Here is a 17,986-nt window from a genome sequence, read left to right as displayed (position 1 = left end):
GTTCCCGGTACGGTGTTTTTTGGTGATTGTTTTCGTGACTGTGTTTGGTGAATCGTCTGTATTATTAGTACTGTATTAATCTTGGTGTGTTTCTTTGGATTATACTGCAGTCTTTTTCCGTTGATTGATATTATTTGTGGTACGGAATTTTGAGTCGACATAGCGTTTATCAACATGTGTCTCACTAGAAGCGAGTTTTATAGAATTGGACAACTGAACTTAGCAGTTCCCACCAAAGATGTTTTTATGAGAATCAATGAGCTTGGAATAGCATCAACCAAGCCCCGCGGATGTCGTGCCGGAAAAAGAAAACAGAGAGAAATAAAGGTTAGAATTACACCACGTAGAACCAGAAACGGGGAACACCGATCGTCGAAAAGTCAATGTAGAACGATTAAGCAAGATAATCTAGTTGAACTCTCTAATGGGAAATGGACTCTTCCCTCTTTATTTATGACAAATGCTCGATCTCTAAATAATAAAATGGATGAACTGGCTACACGCGTTAGGAAATCTAAACCTGTCGTGATTGCAATTACTGAGACTCACTTAAATCCCGCGTTTCCTGACAAGTTGATAGAGTTAGAGGGATACTCGATGGTGCGACGTGATAGGCAAAATCGCAGCGGTGGAGGTATCATCATGTATGTTCGTGAAGACCTATCTTATCGAGTTTGGTCTGAACTTAATAACGAATCACTGGAAAGTGTGTGGATAACAACCCGGCCAAAACGTTTGCCGCGACAATATTCGAACATCTCCTACGGCCTTATCTATCACCCGGAGAGTTCTGTAAATAATGATTGGGAAATGGCGTCTCACATTACACAGAGTTTAGATTATATTTGTAGTAAACATCCGGAATCAGGAATAATCGTCACAGGAGACTTCAACCGAATGAGAGACAACCTTATTGTTAAGTATCCCTTAAAACAGATCGTTAAAGTATCAACTAGAGATCGCGCATCACTTGATTTAATATATACTAATATGAGCGATGTTTTTAATGCACCTACTAAAGAATCACCTTTAGGACTGTCTGATCACAACGTCATCGTATGCACCCCAATCGTAGGAACATTTAAATCGCCTAACGTCTTCGCTTACCATACAAAACGTAGCTGTAAACCGGGTGCCAAGGAAAACTTCGAACGCGACATTAATAACATTAGATGGCAAGATCTATATCGAATGGATGGATGTTGTAACCAGTTTGAACTGTATCATAAGAACATTTCTGAACTCTTAAATTTACACTTCCCCCAAGTAACGATTAAAAGACTTCTTAAAGATAAGCCATGGGTAAATAATGCGTTTAAAGGTATCGTTTCTAGACGGCAAGCAGCTTTTGCAATTGACCCCATGTCTGCCGAATATAAGAAACTTAGAAACTTATCTAACCGAATGGCTAAATCTTTGAGAGGTGATTTTTATCGTAATAGTATTGCCCAGTTATTCTCGTCCGATTCTAAATCTTGGTGGAGGGGTATTAAACAATTTCTTAATCTCGGAAAGGGTACTAAGTACTTTAAAACTATGGCTAATGAATTATGTAACGGGAACGTATACGATCTTACCACGAAAATTAGTGGTTTTTTCCAGTCCCTGACTTCTGAGTTCAAACCTCTTGAACCAAAAACCAATGATTGTAACACTGTAGTACCACCCCATTTAATTATCACGCCAGAGACAATTGAGTCTAAGCTTAAACTTGTGAAATGTAATAAAGCCCCAGGCCCGGACGGAATCCCTCCGTGGGTACTACGTGATTTTGCCAATGTCCTTTCCAAGCCAATAAGTGCAATAGTTAACTCCAGTTTAAGGGAAGGGGTTCTCCCCATGCTTTGGAAGTCAGCCGATATAATCCCCATTCCAAAGGTTAACCCACCTAAGGTTCTTGAGAATGACTTGCGTCCTATTTCGCTGACTTCCACCACCATGAAAGTTATTGAAGGGATCGTAGGGGAAATGATTTGGGTCCAAATTAAAGATAAAATCAAGTTGAATCAATTTGGTTGCTCTAAGGGTGTGTCTACCACTGACGCTCTTATACATTTGTTAACCGAATGCTTTAATGCTACTGACCAAGGAGATGAAATGAGATTATTATTGCTTGATTTCAAAAAGGCTTATGATTTAATTGACCATAATATATTAATTGATAAGTTGTATAATTTAGGGGTCGAAGACCATCTAATCTCTTGGATCTATGCTTTTCTATGTGATAGAAAACAACGTGTTAAACTAGGCGATGAATTGTCCCCTTGGACAGTCGTTAAGGGTGGTATCCCCCAAGGATCCTGGTTGGGGCCCATGTTGTTTATCATCTTTGTCGACGATCTTCTGGATGGGGTGCCGTGCATGAAATACATGGACGACACCTCCATCCATGAACGCGTCGGCAACGATGGGGCAACTGTACTTCAAACCACTCTTGACGAAACTGTCCAGTGGGCTAAGGATAACAATATGTACCTTAATATTAAGAAAACGAAAGAGATGAGAATTAGTTGTAAAAGGTCAAAGACTGCTTTTGAGCCACTCCATGTTGGAGATTGTAATCTGGAACGTGTTGACGAATTTAAACTTCTTGGTGTAATTATTTCTCATAATTTGTCATGGCAACCTCATATTGATCAAATGATTAGTAAATGTAATTCTAGAATGTACTTTCTCAAACAGGTGCGGAGGGCAGGCCTGGATGCCCCCGCACTTGTCCAATTTTATACTAGTATCATTAGACCTATATTAGAATATGCGGCCCCAGTTTGGGGATCAAATATTACGAAGCAACAGAATCAACAACTTGAACAAATTCAGAGAAGGGCCTTTAAATTAATTTTTCCGCATGCTACTTATTCCGATGCCCGCAGCTTCCTTGGTTTTTCTACCTTAGAAGACCGCCGTGTTCGACTGTGCAAGGATTTTTTTGTTAAAATCAAAGACCCCAGTCACAGATTGAATCATTTGTTACCGGAGGCTCCTTCTGCTGCTTATAATCTTAGAAGACTCCGTGAGTTCTGTATCCCTAGAGTTAAAACTAACCGTTCAAAAACGTTTATTATTAATCACGGATTATTCCAAAAATGGTAAACATTTTGTGTTATGTTTCCGCGACTTTCCGTACCTTTGTGTGTAAATATTATTGAACATTTTTGAAGTTTTAAACATTTTTTAAATTTGTAAACATTTTTAATACTTTTAAATTTTTATCCTGCAGGCCTATGTCTTTAACAATTTGTATTTTATATTTATTGTTTTTATAATAAGTGATTTTTAATTGTAATTTTGTTTTAATTTTTTGATTGTATGTTCTACATTTCTGAATGTCTTTTATATTTGTATATTGCATTTTATTTTTTTGAGTGAAACGCTTTTGTTAAACTTCAATCTTTCGTTTGATTGCAATAAAGTTCTATTCGTATTCGTATTCGTATACCAAGCGGATAACTCCTTGTAATTGTATGAGATCAATATTTTTTTTCTGTATTATTCTTCTTTCCTTCCTTCCTTTTTGTGAGTCGTGTTTCTCTAAAATGTGTAAACATAACATTTCATAACTTTGACAACATATGGGCATTTATGTGAAGTTGTGCACCTCCTATTTTTGAATGACGTCATAGTTGCGCAACGTGACTTACGCGCAATTTTATGAATTTCAATGATTGATCATAGATTAAAAACCAAAAGTCATTTAGTATTGACACTTTGACAAAATTTAAGTCATATCAGGGGCAAACTTTCTACGGATTTAAAATGGCATGTTTCACAAGAAGTTACGCGTGCACGCGCATTTAAAATTTCAAAATGCGCAAAATTAATTTCTAATCAACTTTTTACGCGTTTCTTGTCATTTTGAGCATGTCAAAAATTCCCACGGGCGCGCAATTTTTTACGCGCGCGGTGCGCACGTAGCGTTAAAAACATATTTTTTTCTCTTGAATTATATTTTTCAAGCCTTTCCTAGTAATTTTGAAAACAATTTAGACCTTTTTCAGTTTAAATAACGCCATACGAACACGTTGAATTAGACAATTTGTGCGCGTTTTTTATGAAAAAGCTTAAAAAATCGTCAAAATTATGTCTTTTTTTAAACAGTCATAGTTTCTAAAGTAAACCGTTAACCGTTTATTTTTATTACAAAATCTAGAAGTTGATGAGTTGTAGATATCGGATCATGCATCAATAAGGCTAAAAAAACATTGTGACGTCATCGTATGGCCACACGAATGTAAAATATAGGATTTTTGTCTCTTTCGTTATTGCTCATCACATTCAATGGAGCGCATCACGCTTATCTGTATTCCTTTTTCTCCTACATTTATATATTGTGTAGGTCAATCAACTTTCTTTAGCATGAGATAAAAATATTTTAATTTTTATGACGTCATCATGCCTAAAAATTTTAATTACGTGGGTCATTAATTTCATCTTTACAGTAAATTTTAATCTGTAATAGCTCGTAAGAATAAAATGTGATAATCACGATTAAAACGTTTTCTGGAAGCTGTTGGATTGTAGATACGAATTCATGTAAACATTTTGCCAATCGGATGTTGTGACGTCATCATATGGCCAGTTGAATAAAAAAAGTTGTATTTTCATATTTTGCGTAATAGTTCATCACATTTAAAAGGGTGCGCATCTATATTTTACGTATTCAAATTTCTTCTACACGTTAATATGTTGTTCCTGAGATAATTTCCTTCTGAAATTGCTATCTAAGTGTTTCATTTTGATACCGTCGCCATGTTAAAAATTGGAATAAATGGCGGGTCCCGTAATTTCACCTATTCTACACTGTATGTAATATGTATACAGCTTATACTGTTTGCATGTATATACTATATGACACAAAATTGACAGAATTCAGCACTAACAGCATATCATATTCTTCAGTTCTTGTCATAATGCCATAAACTTTATCTGTGTGCAATATTCCAACGTATGACGTGCACGTGGCGTTTGTCGTGGTGCGGATAACTAACTCGTCAAAGTGACGAGTTTCATGTCTAGTATATTGTTTGTCTTTGAAACAAAGGTACATGGAGGCGTATCAACCATCCCAATAATAAACCACTGGAACTTTTCCCCAAAAAGGAGTGCTGCATCTTGAAGAAGAAGACATCTCTATCATGCTAAAAACATTGAACAAGAACAAGAAACTCTTGATGCTTCTTATAAGATGCACTCATACATTGGAACACTGTTGTTGCAGTCTACACAATGCAACATTTTGTTTATTTTTCATTTTCTTTTACCCTCACTCTTAATTTGTTTCCATATTGAATGTTTATGCTAAAAGGATTGACTGCACACATTCAAAATATCTTTCATACATAGATTCCATCTACAGTATCCCGCTTTCGATGGGCTATCTTGCCTTTAGATATTCTGCTATGAATTGCCCTGTCTGTGAATTGTCACATTTTGAAATTTCTGTTAAAATGTTGAAAATACCTAGAATAATTCTTAATTTTTTTTCCATAAATTTATTCATTATAGGCCTAGTTGGCCTTTTATCTATTTAAATGACTAAGGATGCATATCTTATCAATTATTTAATGAACAAAGATGCTTTTCTACATAATTAATACATCCAGATTGTTACTTTAAATAACACAATTTCAAATTGGTGTTTAATAAAGTTTTAAAATAATATGCTAAAAAACCTTTAAATCAATAAATTCTATTTTATATTTTATTTATTATATTAACTGTTTTATTTATTATAAGGTTAGGTTAAAGTTGAAACCGAAGCTTATTTGCCCATCTCCATTTCTTTAGCATTTCAGACATTTTCAAGGCATGAATGTTCTCCTAATATCTTAAGCTAAATTCACATGCTTTTCCCTCATCATCTTTATTTATTTTCATAAAAACATTGTCGGCTGCACTGAAAATATTAATCCAAATTAAAATCATACATAGTCATACACATGATCTAATTGGAAAATTTAAAAATTTGTCATACAATATAGATTTGTAATGCATCTGTAATACAAGAAATAGGAATTTGTCATGCCTTCAAAGAATGACAAATTATAATTTGTCATGAAAAGTGGTTTAATTGGAAACATTTTTTTCAAGTGATTTGTCAAACATGGAAATTGATTTGTCGTGCATTACACATTTGTAGATTGCACCCAACACCATTCTTGACATGAAAAAAAATAATATGAAAACATGTTTGAATTTGAACCAGTCGTTAAACAAAATATTAAGGTCGGAATTAAAAAAAAAAAGAGCTGCGTTATCAGCGAAGGACACAACACTAGACTAATAGTAAGGTCATCAACGTACACAAAGATCTTAAAAGTAAAGTTGGTAAAGTGTAGTCATCACTACTGTCATCTATCGTCATTGAATACGTTTCATTTCTTGTATTGCAATGCTTTTATGATAACAATACGATTTATTGTTTAAGACGAGACAAAACAAATTTATGCAATTTAATAATATAATTTATTTAGATAGAACATTTTTTTAACAGCGGCACTCCTCCACGAAAGAAAAATGACTTCTTGCTCAGCGTTGCAAGTGTACATACACCATCTAGATACTCTGCTATCCAAGGGTAACGTGTTTGATCAAAGTTTAAATTTTAGTGATACTCCTTCAAATTCTAATTTGTCAAGTAAATATTGTTAAATTTTTATCGTGTCCTTAATAAATACGGACATAATCTACCAGAGACGTCTTACTGACAATTCTCTTTCCATTCATATTGTTAAATTTTTCTTTTTTAAAATTTTATCGATAAGTGGGTTAACCCAGTTTGTATACCCAGTAATGCTTGCAGTTGGTGTGCTTTGATAGTACATTTCTCACAACATAACCAGCCACGTATACAAGTGTGTTGAGTTCTGTTATGTCGAAATCATCTAAACAACTTAGACAATCATCTGCTCTAATGGAGCCATCATGTTCAATTACATCTGTGGTGGTTTTGTGTATGCCCGATGTTGTCTGTGGCTTGTCCATCTTACTGACGAAGTCTGCTGTGTGCATTGCATCTGGTGGAAGTATTCCCAGCGATGCATACGTCTTTATGCCTGACGCTACGCTGTTACTTAGCAGTTGCGTTGCCAAACACAACCTCATTGGCGAAAACGGAGGTGATTCGATGTGTTTCGCCGTAATGCCGATTTTGAATCCTTGTTGAAAAATTCAACAATGTGGTCCCATTTTATGACCTTTACATCCACAATCGGTTTGTGGTTCTTCAGGTTGTTGCGGACACTCTTCATCAAATGTGAGGATCGTACAATGTGTACACCTTGTGTTGGTGATGATAAAAGTAAGGCTTAGTTTCACATGCACCCATGATATTGTACATTCGTCTATTGTTAGACCCTTGGTCAACTATAACTGCCTTTACAGTTAAACCAGCCTCAAATAAACGACGAACGCATTCTTTCAGAAGGCAAGCCAATGTGAGTAAAGCGCAGGATTGGGTGGTTTGGCTTTGCTTCTGCTTTTCTCTGTGTTAAGACGTTAAGAATTCTTGGCTATTTTAATGCTACAACCATGCTAGCTAATGCAGTATAGCTTTAGCATCAGCATTAAGGTCATTGTAGAAATACTTCTGGAATTTGTATACATGTTTCTGGTTATGCATTGTGGTGCCAAACCCAAGTTTGGCCACTTCTGTTATAAATTCTATTGCCTTTGATGTTGGGTATGCTGTTTTCTTTGGGATTTAGAAGTTGAAGGTATTTGGAGGTTATCTTCTTTAGTGGGCGAAGGCGGGATAAGGTGTTGCTCCGCTATCCAATATGCTGAATATTTGGTCTGTGGCTGCAATTTAACAAGAAGCTTTCTGAGTTTCGTTGGGTATTCTACGGCTATGTTGCCAAACGTGTTGTCCGTCGGTGTTAGTATTGGTGGATTTGTCAATGGAGTCATCATGGCAAATTTGTGTTTCACACAAAGTTTTACCGCAGCAATTGCACAGTTCATGGAATAGGATGTCACTTGGATTGCCTCGTTTTAACTTGCTTGGCATTGGCATGCTGTTGTCTTCGTTTTACAGCATTGAAAATTGCTTGCAATACCATGGCAAGTCGTGCGGTCTGACCTTTTGATTTTGCTAATATGCCTTTGTGGTCATCAGCCTTGTCAACCTATGAGCAAATCAAAAATAGGGTTGTACAGTTAGGGTCAATGTATAGATTGACAGCATTGGACAGGTTGCAGGTTTGATGGAACAGATTTAAATGTTTAGGTATAACATCATCCTGTGGGTGTCACAATGTATGAAAATGGCCTGTGATATAGTTAGGCTATGTATAGTATTGACCTATATTACACTGGTCAATTTGTGGCAGCATAAAGTTGTTGTAAGATGTTAAGTTTTCCTTCATTTGATATTGTGTAAAACTGAAAGGTTTCATTATTGTTAGGTAATTGTCCCATAACGTGAGAAAAATCGTCTTGTTTATAAATAGATCTTCCTCAAAAAATTGCTTTCATAAATGTTGTCTGTCAAGGGCCTTATGTATAACAAGTTTAAGTAATGTACAAGATAATTATGAGATTTTTACCTCCATCATTTGCACTTCAGTATCGTCAAAAAAAGTTTCAAAATTTTGACTTGTGATAAAGTGTACTTTTTGCCTACTTGATGGTGACATCGTATCTCTGTAAGGATGTGTCCTAGTTCGATTGTCCCTGGTTGTGGACGCTTAATGTTGCGCAGCATGACTGGTTTCCTTTGAACACACAAGATGGCCATATGCCTATCGTTAAAGCCATCATAGTCCATTAGATTGAGCATACTTATGGCGATTGATGGCTGCATAAATCCTGCAAAAATCAATAAAATGTATGTTTAACTGAATTAAGTTGATTAATGTGGCATGTATTGGTATCTAACTAGTATACCAGGTGTATTAATGTTTGCTGGTCTGCAGTAGCATGAATAATGGAGTATTTCCCATTAGGATTTGGCAATTACAGAAGTAGTATTGTATTCATACATTAATGACATTGAATCGAATAACACCTGTTATGGTGTAGATTAAGTGGTCATGCTATCTAATTTGGAATGTATAGAAAACTAATTTAGATATGGTGAGGTAGAGCCCGGAAATGTTGTTTAGTTACGTTATATGAACGCTCAGCTTTTTTTTCTTACCTGTGTAATTGAATAAAGTTTTGCTCATAGTGTTGTGGCCACTGTTTTGTGACGATCGACACCAGCCATCTCCATTGTTGAGGGATAGCAGGATTTTCTGGTCAGATTGTGACCCTCCATTGTGGTCGAGTTGTTCGTACAATGAGGATATCTCGTCGTATATGAGCAGAGCCTCGCCTCGATTTACTTTCATCTGAGGAGTAATTAATTAATTAATACATTAATTATTATACTTGAGGGCTTTCATTTTTAACTAAGATGAACTTTGTAACTAATTAATGCTGTAGGCTTGTAAGGTTCCTTTAGATTAACTCGGGTTCTGCTGAGAGATATCTACGTTTAATATTTCAGTATTTAACGTCAATAGTAGTGGATCTAGGTCGTGCCCACAGATGGTTCTCGAATACACAGTAATTTCAGCTTAACAAAACTGGCGATTTCAAATGTACATACCGCAGGACTGTAATACATTGTCGTTTACAGAAACGAATAAATAGACACGATGATTTATGTAGTCAACTAAAATTAGCACCCTGGGAATTACTTCCGAAGGAGAAACTTATCACAAAATGAGTCCACATTTTAGATTTGGACTCATTTAAAGAAACCCAATTTGTGTTTTGTATGTAACATGAGGGATGGGAAAGCGGATAGGTACAAAGAGGAACAATTTTTAAATATATTCTTTATCCACTCAGTAACGAAATATTTTTTTCATGTTTTATAGGCCTATAAATAATATATACCTCTAAATACAGTAAAACATTTGCGATTTAATACTTTGTTAAAACTGTCACTGTCATATAATCGATTGAAATATTAAAGTACATGTCACGATACACCACTACGACGTTTATATTATTGGTAATTATTAATTAATACAAACGTTGAGAAGGAACTGTCAGTATAAAGTTTATTTGTATATAATAATGTGTTTATACTAACAGTAGAGCCCATCCACAATCTCAGTAATAAAGTTGATTTGTATATATTTTTACATTAACAGTACGAACATTCACAGTAAGAAATGTTCGATTCAAATGAGGACCAAAAGTATTTACAGTATTGTCAAAGTATTGCAAGTTTATTCTCAAGGGCCCATATATTTACCTACCATATGTGTTAAACCAAGGGCTCATAAATTTACCTACTTGTGTTAAACCAAACTCTGGCAGACTGAGAGATTGGGATGTTCCATTCATCGCAAATCAATACATTTATATAATCGTATATTAAATCTAACAAAATAGTATTTTTTAAAGAAAATCGGCCTGTCTTCAACATTATGATGCTGTTCTCTAGCTGTTCAACCGGTTTTCAGCTATTAAAAACAATTATCGTAGGAGGAGATAGGAAAATGCGAAGCCTCCTCACATTTTTGTGGCGAGTATTTTTCAATATGGACATCCATTAGACAGTGTATACCACAATCGGGAAAACACCCCTATTTGGGGCCAATCGTTGAACCTAAATTCGTTTTAATCGTCAATAACTAGTTATCTAACTTAATTTAATTAGTAAACAGGGTTACATCAGGTGGTTAAAATCAGTACCAAAAGTACGAAGCAACTTTATATACCATCGAGTAAAAATTCTAGAAGTAAGGCGCGATTTACCGAATTTTGCCCTTGCGTAAATTTATATATAGATTACTGTACAAATTTGCTTGTAATGGAATTTTTAATTGGATGGAAGTGTCACTTTTTTTGTGCAAGTGTACACTGTTGTACATGACATGATTTTTCAGTCCAATCTATCAATTTGATTAACTTGGTGTGAGCAATTGTTGAAATGACAGGGTGTTTCTGTCTATAATAAACAATTCAATTCAGAAATCCAGATCTCGTCAGTTTGGTTCGCTTGTTTAGGCATTTCTTCAAACTGTATTTGAGGTTCTTCATTTGCTTCTGCAAGAACTCAACTGAAAACAATTAAAAATGTATTTATTAGGTGATCATTTAGAATAAAATGATCACCTATTGTTATTGTATAAAATCTTTATTATTTTTTTTTTTCTTTTTATTGTTTCTGTACACTATTTTGTGTAACAATTATCTCAAAAAGTTTAATGTCAATGATTACAAAAATTTCAGAATATCTTTCAAATAATATAACTTAATCCTAATAAGCTTTCCAGCGTGATCACTCATCCGCGACGACATTTATACGCCATTTTGCGAAATCACATTATCAATCATATCTCCAAAATTCATTATCACATATTAATGAAATTCACTACACGTAAACTTCAGATCAAGGGTAAAAATATTAGCAAATAAAAAGTTGCGCGTTTCAAGGTCATGCATGTGAAATCGCGCGCTAAAAATTTAAAACGCGCAAAATTAGGTTTTGATCAATTTAGAGCATGAATTAGGCCATTTGCGTGTTTCCAAAAATTACTGCGCAAAAAAAAAAATTTGCGCGCGCGATACTTAAAAAGCGTAAAAAATATGAATTTTTTTTACAAATCTCATTCTACTCACCATCCTTAGTACATTCACCAAATTTGAGTCAGTTCCGACTTAAAATAACGCTATACGAGCACGTTAAAAATTACAAAATGCGCACATTAATTTTACAAAAGTTCTGAAAATGGTGAAAAATAGGTCTTTTTTAAAATGAAAATAATTCTTCAGAATGCAAGATGACCCCCGATTTTTTTAACTTATTCTGGAAGCCATTGAGTTGTAGATATGAATTCATGTACACATTTTACGTACAAAATGTTTTGACGTCATCAAATGGCCACTTGAATTTAAAAATTAGGATTTGTTATCTTTTTGTGTAGATTATCACATTCAACAGAGCGCATCTTGGTTATGTGTGCTCGAATTTCGCACAACTTTCAGTATGTGCTTGCTTAATTAATTATCTTTATCATGAGTTGACACTATCTTCATTTTAATGACGTCATCACGCGTAAAAACTTGAATAACGTAGGCCGTGTAATTTCACCTTCGCAGTAAATTTGAATATCTTACAGCTCTTCAGAATTGAAGGTTACCTTGATGATTATAATTTATTATGAAAGCTGATGAAATGTAGATATTAATTCATATAAAAATTAAGCCTATCGGATGTTGTGACGTTAACATATGGCCAGTTGAAGTGAAAAAGTAGTTTTTTCATATTTTTCGTCAAAGTTATACACAATTCAAAGAGCGCGCACAGCGCTTCTACGTGCCAATTTTTTTTCCAAATCTTATATTTTTTTGCTCAATTAATTTATCTTTCGAAATTGTCATCTTAAAGTTTAGTTTGATAACGTCATGCCAAAAAATTAGAACATGTGTGTCCCGTAATTTCACCTATGCTACACTGTATATAGATATACAGTATATACTGTACATATTGTATATGGCGTATAGGCACAACTCGGCACTATAAGCATATAATAGGATGGCATACATCAACATTTTCCGATCGTATGTTAACGTACGTGCATGTTTAAAAAAAATTAATTTCAGTAAAATGATAAAAATGATCACCTATAATTCGTCAAAGTGACGAATTAAATTCTAGTTTACATTTTATTTGTTTAATACTTGAATATTAGTATTTAAGGTTTAAAGCTAGTTCTTTCAGGAATCATTTAGCAGCAGTTTCCAACACTATTTAAACAGGTATTTTGAATTTCTTGTTAAGTGTGAGAAATGGCGAATTTAAAAGGTGATATTCCTGGTCTTCCAATTCCAACTCATCATCTCATCAAGACTTTTTATTTCCATTAAAAATGTCAATTCATATTATCGTTCATTTTACTTTCTACAATTTATTACATTTCTGGTCTGGATTATATTTTTTGCATATACATTTTGCAATAGATATTGAAGAAATTACACACAAAAAACATTAAAATGAGTTCTAGGACGGGTAGAATAGCAAATTTTTACTCTGTCCCCCGACCGAGGGCCCTTGGCGGCCCCCTGGCCCCCAGCCAACAATGGTGCTCGCTGCGCTCGCAACCTGACCACGCTACGGCCCTGATTAACCATCGTTTTCATATTAATCACAGACTGATATTTTTATTTACGGAACTAAAATTATAGAACAGTAGTATACCTAGGCTAGGTCTAGTACTATCTTACCGTCTTTGTTAAGTGAGTGTCCCAGAGACATCTATATTTTCTGACCACTTCTGACCGTTTTCCTCGATATCAGTAGCATCAATTGTACTATTAATTGAACTAGTATCGCCGAACCACGACATATTATTTTCATCCATTTTTTTCTCAGGATGAGGAATAAAAGGTCAGGTCTGGTCAGGTTACAAGTATGATGTGAAAATTTCTATCGATTTGATTGGCTTGCGCTTTATTTCGCTGCGACGATCAACGAAAAAGTTAAAACTGGTCGAACTCACATTTTCGGAGCGGCGAAAAATTGTGAGCTGCTAGAGCGATGCAGCGAAGGTGACGTTTCAAGGAAAAAACGGCACATGCGTATCCTCGAAATAATTCCCGTCGCGCGAATAAATTCGTCTAGTGTAAAATAGGCTTTATATAACTATACTGTAAATGACGTAAATTATACAAAATAGAGCGTAATTACATTTTCATAAATAAATTCATTTGAATCGTTTCAAATTAATTTGTAATTGTCCTGGGTGGTTATGTCTTATACATTCAATAATTAACTTGTATTAGCACTAAACAGATTTAACATATGAAGTCCAGAAATGGGTTGTCGCGAAACCTAAGATCGCGAAAGCAAAGACCCGAAGAACTAAGATCACACAGACCGAAAAGAACCGAAAAGTCTTAAGATTAAAATTCTAAAAGGTACGATAGTTAAAAAGAAATTCTAGGCCTATATAGTAGCTAATTATAATATCCTAACTACAAGATGTTTCATATATTAATGATTTTATAATTAAATTATGCTACATTTCTTACCCAAAATTTAAAATAAACACCTCAGTTAATCGAGGTTATTTGTAAGTGTTTAATTATTTTATGGTAAAAGGCATTAACAATAAGAAACCTATGTTCAAAATGAACAATTATTGTTTTTAATCTTTTGTATATATCTTCGAATTTGCAATCTTTGGTCTTGGGTCTTAGCTTTTTCGTGATCTTACAGTAGGTTTTGTGACACCCAGCCAGGTATGCAATCAGTTGTCAGTTGATCGGCGCCCTCTGCCTCCTTTTCTGTCCAGCGCATATTTTAGGAACTTGGCAATAGCAGACTCTGCTATTTTGAGTTCTTTTTACACTCTCTGAAAAATAAATTTTAACGCAGGTAAGAGCCAATTAATAGTATATGAAGTTCACATGTATACGATGTATAGTAAGACTGACGCATCTTACGCAAGTTCAATTTTTTCCCGAAAGTCACTGCTTTTGAATATTTTTTGCTATAAATTATGTCATTTCTTTTTCGATCCAATTTTTTGTCAAAGTGGATTATTATTATGTGACAATAAAATGGCATATATTCAAAAACATTTTTTTTAAAGAATTATTTTTTTCAGGGGAACAATATCTTTAATTATAATACTTTAATACAATTTTAAACATACCTTTCACAACTGATCATAATTTTGATTGCCCGAAAGCTTCTTTGTTTCTGTTTCCCTTCGTTCATTAATTCATTGGTAAGGATTCTGAAAAGATAATGTAGCATATTAATTTAATTGTGAATTAATAATTTGTATTAGTGTAGTAGCAATAGCAGTAGTAGTAGGCCTAGTAGTAATAGTAGGGTCAGGGCCATAGCCAGCATGAGGCAGACAAAATTTTCAATTTATATTATTATTTATATTATTTTTTGACCCAGGTTACAAAACAAGGCGCTACTGCAGTTTCGCACCACACCTTTATATCTTCGATTTCTCATCCAATTTTTCTCTCATACTCACAACATACCATGTTGGGTCATTATGTAACATGTTTACATGATTTAGTCACCGTTAAAGTACCTGTTTCACCACAAAATCGGCCTTTCAAAACGGCATCTTTTTCTCGAAAACAAACAAACAAACAAGGACCATTTTAGAATCAGAAAATTGCCAGAAATCAATGTACAGTATTTCTTTAAATTTTTTATTTTGAAACTGTAGAGGGCAGTTATTCAACAGAGAAGATACGAGAAGCTCCATGCTCTTTTCATTAATTCTGTGAGAGCAGGATCTAAGCGCTGCTTCTTAAAATTGGTGTAGTCCGGGATAAAGATTTTTAATATTACTGTTTTACACTTTTGCATTTTTTGTCATTTTTAGTCCATTTATATATATTATATAATTATATATAAATCCAAAGGCAAAATACTGAAAAAAATGACAATGCTGTGGGTATCAGTGGTTGTATCTCAATTGAGATACAAAAAAAAAAGCGAAAAGCTAAATCAAAACGATAAAATAAAACAGCCCGAAAAGTTTGCAGAGCTTTCGGGCAACAATAGCTCTTCGTCAGGGTGATGTGACGCCAGTTTCGATTTAATGTTATTTGCCTGTTGTGCAACACAACAGGCAAAGAACATTAAATCTATTATATTATATATTTATATATATTTATTAAATATATTAAATATATTATATATACACACAGTAGGCAAAGAACATTAATTCTAATATATATTATATAATTATGTATCTTTTAATCGGATTTGCTGACAACCGGCATTGATTCTTGGTTTTTTTATGAAGACAATTAATGTTTCTTTTAGTATCTTTTATGAAAAAAGGAAATGAATTAGACTAAGGAGTGACATGAAATCTTAATATATATTACAGACTTTAAATTTTCGCAAAATGCGTCACCAACAACTTTGAAATTTTTTCTTTTAAACTTAGAACAAATTAACTCTCTCAAGCTACACTATAAAACATTACTTTCCATACAAAAATATGATAAAACATTACGACGTGATAGACCAACCGAAGTCGTGTCGTGAGTGGTAATCACTTGCGTTGATTACGTCCTTTACGTGTAGGCATCGGTTGGACCTAGGTGCTATACGTAAGCGATTTGACCAATCATCACAAGCGATTTGAACTAACTGTCCCTTGTCATTGCATGGTCAACTCGCTTGCGTTGCGTCTATGCCCATGCCACATATCTCTAATGGTAACCAAGCTCTACGATGCCGAAAGTTCATCTTTGCTGACATTTCGGGAAGTATAATTGAAAAATATTTACAAACTTTAACTAAAAAACAATACCGACTTACGCATATATATATAATATATATTTATAACTAAAGTTACGTATCATCAACGACGCCGAAATAAACCAAATGGAAGGACCGACATTTTTGAGGACGAATATTTACAAATATGCACGCGCTTTTTCGTTATCATTGGTGACCAATTTAAAAAAAAATACAAACTCACATTTATTAACATCATGGCTCAGCAAGCAGTACATCCGAATTTACCAGAGGAAGAAGAGTTTCAATCTATCACTTTAATACAAATTGGCCGTAGGTTTCGGGACGACAGAAACGGTTTAATAAACTGGTGTCGGCGATATGGTTTGTTGGCTTTAAACATGGAGTGTCCGACATGCAATGTCCAGTGTGAAGAAAAAGTATATGCTCAATCGATTGAACAAGTAACGTGGAGATGTCCAAACCGCCAATGCCGAAAAACGATCAATATAAGAAAGGGGAGTTTCTTCGAAAAGAGCCATCTTGAACTCTGGCAGATTGTCGGTCTAACCTACATCTGGTCAACCAACTGTGGACGATCCAGAGGATCCTCATACGAAACGGTCAAGGGAGAACTTGAGATTGGGTCAGATCATACTGTAGTGGACTGGATGCAATTCTGCAGAGACGTTGTTGCAAACTACCTCGTAAACCATCCACAACAGCTGGGAGGTCCGGGAATATTGGTCGAGATAGACGAATCTCTTTTCGCAAAAAAGAAAAACCACGCAGGAAGGATTGTACCAGAGCAGTGGATTTTTGGAGCATATGAACCGGCCACCCATCTTGGTCTACTGGTACCAGTGCCACGAAGAAACGCTGCAACTTTGATTCCGATAATCACACAGTGGATACGTCCGGGATCAATAATTTGGTCCGACATGTGGGCCGCATATGGTCAACTTGCCAATCATGGTTACGTCCATGGGACGGTGAACCATACGAGAGACTTTGTCGACCCTCAAACGGGAGTTACCACCAATCGGGTGGAATCTATGTGGAAGAGGGCAAAAAGCAAGATGAAGGCTATGCACGGTCCAACGAACAGAGCAATGATAGCTGATTACCTCCCAGAATTCATGTGGTATCAGCGATTTAGCGATGCGCTTTTTTTCATTTATGGAATCAGATAGCCACGGAACTCTATCCTCTGTAACATTATCTGCTGACAAAAGCCTGAACTTTAAAAACATTTTGTTTTTTAAAACAATGCTGTTGTCTGTTATTCTTATCTAGTTGTTAGAAAGATTTGAATTTTTTTTCAAATAATATAATAAACAATATGCAACCGTTATAGTTGAGTTATTTATCACGACCATAAAACCATAGCTGTTAATCTCACCATATTCTAACCAAAGACATTCAATTTTTTTAATGTTTATCTATAAACCATTCTTGTTCAGCTGCGACAAACTTTAATATTTTAACATAATATGTTGTGACGTACGTACATTAGTATTAAAAGTTATAGAAAATATCTTTTTGTTTGTGATATTAGTGCATTTTCATGTCATTGAATTACAACTACTGTACTGGGATTTTATCGTCACCTAAGTCTAACTAGATTTTATAACACTGCCCTCTATAGTTTGTATAGTTATGAATTTTTGGGCAAATGAAACATTCTGGCAATTAGTTGAACGAAAATGGCGAGCAATTGTCGCGTTGATGACAGCGAGCCAAGTATCGTTAAAATGC

The 17,986-nt window shown here is 34.7% G+C and overlaps 1 protein-coding gene and 1 pseudogene across 1 annotated transcript in view; both read left to right on the top strand.

Moving 5' to 3' along the window:
* LOC144850856 (cyclin-D1-binding protein 1 homolog) overlaps positions 1–17,986 on the top strand; it is an 80,569-nt gene that overhangs the window by 37,420 nt on the left and 25,163 nt on the right. The window lies entirely within an intron of this gene.
* On the top strand, positions 16,486–17,601 carry LOC144850398 (uncharacterized; annotated as a pseudogene).

Source organism: Antedon bifida, chromosome 8 (genome assembly GCF_963402885.1).
Source record: "Antedon bifida chromosome 8, ecAntBifi1.1, whole genome shotgun sequence".
NCBI lineage: Eukaryota > Metazoa > Echinodermata > Crinoidea > Comatulida > Antedonidae > Antedon > Antedon bifida.
This window is presented reverse-complemented; position numbering and strand designations above follow the sequence as displayed.